Genomic DNA, 7,088 nt, shown 5'->3' with positions numbered 1-7,088 from the left:
ACCAAGCTTCAAAAGATATTTATCCAACCTTGCATACCAAGCTCTAGGAGCCTGTTTCAAACCATATATAACTTTCTTCAATCTGCAAGCCATATCTTTATCATCTGTCTGTGAAAATCCATCAGGTTGCTAAATGTAAACTTCTTCCTCAAGCTCACCATTCAAAAATGCACATTTAACATCCATTTGATAAACTTTATAGTTCTTATAAGTTTCATAGGCAAGAAATAGTCTAACAACTTCACTTCTAGCTACAGGTGCAAATGTCTCACCATAATCAATTCCTTCCATTTGAGAATATCATTTACAAACCAATCTAGCCTTGTTCTTATAACTTTACCATCCTCATTCATTTTATTTCTAAAAACCCATTTAGTTTCAATAACATTCTTATTTTTAGGCCGGGATACTAAAGACCAAGTTTCATTCTTCTCTATTTGATCTTATTCATCTTCCATAGCCTTTAACCAATGTTTATCCTTACAAGCTTCAATAACAGTTATTGGTTCAACTTGAAAAATAAGACATACCTCTTCATTTGCCATTTTTCTTCTTTTCATAACTCCCTTGTTTCTATCTCCAATAATTTGATCTTCAGAATGATTTAATATTACATACCTAGGTGTCTTTTGAACTTCAGGTTCATTGCTCTCATCATCAGTCATAGTTGAAATTTTTGATTGTGCTGATGTAACTGTCTCAGCTTCTTATACTGGTTGAGGCATTGCCAGTTCAGTTATGATAATTTCCACTATTGGTTCCTTGTCATATGATATAGAATGATTTTTGTACTATTCATCCACTTTCACATTAGCACTCTCCACAATTTTGTGCAATCTTTTGTTATAACATCTATATGATTTACTCTGAATTGACTAACCAAGAAATATCCCTTCATCACATCTAGGATCAAACTTTCCAATTGAATCATCTCTTTTTATATAACATTTACTTCCAAAAATTCTGAAATACTTAACAGTAGGTGTATATCCAAACCATAGTTCATAAGGGGTGTTACCGGTTTCACCTTTGATGTGAACTCTATTGAATGTGTAGACTGTTGTACTCACTGCTTCTCTCCAGTAGATATGAGGCAATTTGGCTTCCATCATCATAGATCTAGCTGCATCCAAAATGGTTATGTTCTTTCTTTCAACTACTCTATTTTGCTGAGGAGTCCTAGTTGCAGATAGATGTCTCTTGACTCCATTTGTCTCACAATAATTGTTAAATTCATGAGAAGTGAACTCACCACCATGATCTGATCTTAGACATTTGATTTTCAATCCAGTTTTTGTTTTAACCTTTGCTTTAAAGATCTCTAATTTCTCAAAAGCTTCAGACTTCTCCCTTAGAAAAGTCACCCACATCATTCTAGAATAGTCATCAATAATCAGCGTGAAATACCTATCACCTTGAAAGATTCTAGTCATTGTTGGACCACATAAGTCAGTGTGAAGCAAATCAAGTACATCATTAGATTTATCATGTCTTCTCTTAAAAGAACTTCTAACTTTCTTACCCAATTGACATTTCCTACATACCGGATTATGAGGCTTCATAATCTTAGGTATATCTCTAACTGCTTTAATTGAACTGATCTTAACAATACAATCAAACTTAACATGACACAACCTCTTATTCCATAGCCAACTCTCATCAATAAGAGCAATAAAACATGTCTTATTACCAGTGTTCAAGTGAAATATATTACTTTCTATCTGAATATCGGTTGCAATCTCCAAACCAATCTTGTTAATGATTTTGCATTTTCCATCTTTAAACTGAAGTTGAAAACCCTTATCAACCAATTGAACAACACTCAAAAGATTATGCTTCAAACCTTCTACATAATAGACATTATTAGTTTTATGCTTGCCATCCAAAGAAATAATACCTCTACCTTGGATCATACATGCCTTGTCATCTCCAAATCTGACTTGACCACCATTATATTCTTGTAGGGGCAGAGATTTCCCTTTATCTCCAGTCATAAGATGTGAGCATGCACTATCAATTACCCATTCATCCTTATTTTCAACTTTTGCTTTGAGGGCCTTTTCTTCATTCTTGATAGCCAGTTCCGGTTCATCTTCCTTCAAAGAATAGAACACCCATTCCATTCCATTACCGGATCCACTAGCAGAGTCTTCTATCGGTTCATCTCCAGAGTCATTAGTTACTCCTTCCTCATCTACTATGTAGCATTGTTTACTCCTTGAATCTATATCTATTTTGGTTAGGCTTAAAATATTTCTTAAGTCTTTCCTCAAACCTTGAATTCCTTTCAGGACATCTAGATGCAAAATGACCAATCTTATTACATAAAAAACATTTAAAAGGTGCTTTTCCTTGATACTTACTTCCAGTTGGTCCTTTAGGTATTCTTCTAGAAAATAAGGCTTCAAGTTGCTCAAGTTCTTCATCTTGTTTCCTCATGTCTTCCAATTCTTTTGCATATAGGGCTTTCTAATCACTTTTGCCAGTAGATGTTGATGATGATGCATTAAAAGAAGGTTTAGACTTTACAGCTCCTGAAGATCCAAATTCTTCAAGCTCAAAAGTAGATAATTTCCCGATCAGAATGTCTCTGTTAACTAAAGTGTTTGCCATTATTATTAACTCATTAATTGCAGTTGCCATTATCTTGTAAGCTCGTGGAAGGGCTCTCAAGACTTTGGAAACTATTTCATCTTCACTTAGAAATCCTCCACAATATCAAATTCCCATAACAATCTCATTTACTCTTTCCATAAACACAACAATTCTTTCATTATCTTCCATTTTCAAGTTTTCATATCTTACCCAGTAACCATCAAGTTTAGCAATTTTGATAGTAGGGTCACCTTCATTTAGAGTTTGCAGTTTGTCCCACATCACCTTAGCCGATGATTTATCAGTCAATCCCATAATCTGCTGATCAGTAAGTGCACACAAGAGGGATTCTCTATCTTTGCAATCATTTTTAATATTCTTATCTAGGTCTGTAGGAGAAGGATTGCCAGATGTTGGATCATAAGGTGTGTATCCTTTCTCAGTGATCTCCAAATATCCTTGCCAAGACATCTAAGATGAGTCTCCATTCGAATTTTCCATATCCCATAATTTGTTCCATCAAGCTTAGGTATTGCTCTTCTAAAAAATAGTTGTCGGTGGATTAGAAGTGTTAGTTGCCATAGAATCTACCTCAAGCAGTTAAGCTTCTGCAAAACAGGATGAAAGATCTAATACCAATTGATGGGATAACTAGTGAACAACTCAGAGGGGGGGGGGGGGGGTGAATCAGTTGTTAACAGATTATAACTTTTAATCCACAATACAACCTTAAAAAAATCAAGTATCGGTAAAGCACATACAAATGCTAGTAGGAACAAATACCGATAAACAATACAACTTAACAATTAACTAGATAATCAATGCAAAGTAACCATACCACATAACACCATGATTTGTGCATTAAAAACCCAGAAAGGGAAAAACCATGGTGGGAAGCCTATCCATAGTCAAATGACACTTCTGCAGAAAGTATGTGTTACAATGAGGGGCCTACACTTGCAGGAAGGCACACTACCTAGAGTGTATTGCTCTTTACAAAAGAGTCTCACTGACTATAGAGAGGCTACATCCATCTCAAGATAAATGGACAACAATCCAATAGAGTGAACTACTAGAATAGCATCTACCATGCCTGATTATAGTCTTGGTTAAGCTCAGTGCCGGAGGACTAAATCCTCTTCTGAATCCAATTAGATCACCAATGATCGACCAACTCCTCTGCTTGAATGATATTATAATATTTGCACATTACATTCCTTGACCATGACCTTTCCAGTAACCATGATATTTTACAAAGAGTTTCTACCTCTTATTTATACAAACCCTAAGGCCTAAACCAATTAGGTCGGCCACCTAAAAGATATTACAATAAGATCATTACATAATTCCATATTACAATGATGTGCCATGTCAGCTTAAGACCAAAACAACAACAATAGATCCATAAATCCTCTCGAAACATCCTAGTAACGTGTAGAGTACATGTTAGCATGATACCGATCCATAACCTAGATAGGTACCAGACCTATTTTGGGTCCACCATGCCAAAGCAATGTCTTCAAATAGTTGAAGCATGATCAAAGAACATCTTCAACATCCTAAAATCCATGAAGAAGCTGCACCAACACTAACTATGCATCCTGGCACGATTCCTTAATGAAATCTCTACTGGTAAAGCCTTAAACTAGTGTCGGTAAGGGTTTACCATAGTGTATGATAGAATCTGATTACCAAGCCAATACCAACTGACCAAAACATGCTCATGGAGCATATAACACATGAATTCAAACATACTTTACTGATCCAAACTTGTTGGAATTGTCCAACATATAGTCTGTTCTGTCGGTAACACTAGATCTTCTACCGGTAACCAAAACTTGTTTGCCGGTAACCAACCATAATAGCTAGTGTTGACATCAATGACAAAATATCAATGCAACACATAGTCAATTCATCCATAATGCCAACACCTCTTATTATTCTCCTTTTTCATTAATACACACAAGTGTGACAACAATGACAACACATTGCAAAGTACCAAAAAATCTATGGAAGGATAAAATCCATGCTTCCACTTACAAAGGGAGAGAAATTTCTTCAAGCCCTTATCAAAATCCCACAAGCCACCATTGAGAACTTTGATGAGATCATCTTTGGACATGAAACTAAAGAGAAATGAGCCATTGGCCATATCACTAGCATTGACACTTCCTTTTTAACTTCCAAACATTTCTAGTCAATTGTCTAGCTTGGTCAATGTTGGGTTTATAAGATAGGAATTCACCAACAAGGTACAGATCCAAACCTACTATGGCAACATTTAGCAAATCATCTAGAACCTACACTTCCAATCATTAATCAATTTGGAGATCTTGAGTGTTGTATTCGATGAAACTATTGATTTCATGGACAAGACCTAAATCCAACAAAATTTCCCACAAAGGAAATGGGGTCTTCTTTGCTAAAGTAGTCAAGGCCAATAGTTATGGACATTGTGACCTTGAACTTTTCATGACCACCCTTCACTTTAGAGAAACGAGAGAGCTTGATTCCTAATATAACAAGCCAAAAGTGGTAGCATTTGGTAGGGGTAGGGAGTCTAAAGCTATAGCATTTGGTAGGGGTTGAGAGTCTAAAGTGACAATATTTGGTAGGGGGTCTCACTTGGTTTAAGGCCATTGGCAGCAAACCCCAAAAAAGCAAGAAATTAAAACTTGTAGAGTGCACAAAGATTCAGGCCTATGATTGATATTGAATGTCTCATCATAGATTTATAAATATTATCTTTTGTTGTTATTATTGTGATTAGTAAGAAGATTTAATAAATTCTTCTATGAAGCTAATGAGCTCAGTCAAGTTTACTTTAGACAACATGGTAGAAACCTTGGGTTTTCACAATGTTTTTATGATTTTATTTTTTCAATCTTAAAATATGTTTGAAAAGTGTCAGAATGTTAGGAATTAAGATGTTTTGACTATTGAATGTTCTTTAAATAATTTATTTATAATTGAGAATTTGAAGAAATATATTTGGACAATATGTTGTTTAATATTTATGTTAGGGTTTGGACATTGTTTGGGCCCAAGATAATTCCTTTTGGTAGTACTTTTGGGATTTCATGAATCTATATATTGAGTGATTGAGATAGAAAAATTAAGGATATTTTATGTAGGGTGAATTTATCATTATTCATCTAGAGAAGAAATATGTAGATCTCCATGTTAAGGTTTTGAGTTTGCAATTATATTGCAACATGTTTATTGTTGTAGATTAATATGTTATATTGATAGAGAATTTCACGTTTGTAAACTTAGATTAAATAATAGATATGCCACATCTCCTAAGAGGAAATAATTTACCAAGGTAGAAGATGACTGCCCCAACAAGTCTTAGCCTACTATATAACTCAGATTATTTTTCTAGTAGCACATGATGCGAGTTTTAGAATTATGCTACTAGATTCTTAAATGAGGGCCAAATCTATAAGGTATGAGAATTTACACAATTCCTAACCATAAAATTGTTTCCCAACCTTATAATCTATAAATGCTTTATAGAAATAATATTTTTTTATTAAATATTTAATGCTAGTTCTTAAAATAATCATTGGTCATAAAAGTTTACAAAAGAAACCAAGGAAGAGAAGGGTTTACAAAGATCTTAAATTTTAAGCATCAAGTTTGTTTCTTACTTAACCACATAGCTAATAGTATCATAAGGAAGTGAAATCTTAACCACATAGCTAATAGTATCATAAGGAAGTGAAATATTCAAAGGTTTTTATGTCATGAAGTAAGAATCATTAAATACAAAAGTCTTGTGTAGTTTAACAATATACTCCCTAGGAATTTACTAAATTATAATATATTCCAGCTCTTGCCCTTTATTGATAATTAAAAAATAACAATATACTCCTCAAAAGAAAAGAAAAGTTCTTAATTAGAAAATGTGTATTGAATACTATGAACATGAGATTCTTATCAAACATCCACAATATAGAATTAAACTAATATAGATAGAAAACATGAAAAAAAGTATAATGTATTTGACTATAAATTTAGGAAAGAATAAAATTATTGAAACTGTTATATTTGTTTTTATGAAGTGAAGATGGGTTATAGAGGCCACCACCCATTAAAAAATGAAACAAAATAGAACTTTATGAGAGCTAGAACTAGCATAGACAAATAAAATAGAAACAACATAAACAAAAACTCGACAAATATCACAATCTACCGAGAGGTGGAGACATTACTTATAGCTAAGCAAAGAAGGAAGATCGTTGGGCAATAGCTATCTAGCCAAAACATCCATGCGTGGCTCCACCCATATGCCATACCATATCATCCCATGGGTTTTATGTATGTGCACAGGTACGACCGTGCCATTTTTTTGACAGGATAGTCCTCTCTAGATCATTGGGACTAGTCATCATCTCCAATATATATGTCATCAACTTCACCTTATTCATGAATCAAGTGGTATCTACCTCATTCATTATCTCTCTAGATTCTCACAAGATAGCTTTGCC

The sequence above is a fragment of the Cryptomeria japonica genome, chromosome 5, assembly GCF_030272615.1.
Source record: "Cryptomeria japonica chromosome 5, Sugi_1.0, whole genome shotgun sequence".
Lineage (NCBI taxonomy): Eukaryota > Viridiplantae > Streptophyta > Pinopsida > Cupressales > Cupressaceae > Cryptomeria > Cryptomeria japonica.
The sequence above is the reverse complement of the archived record's forward strand: the minus strand, read 5'-3'. Positions refer to the sequence as shown.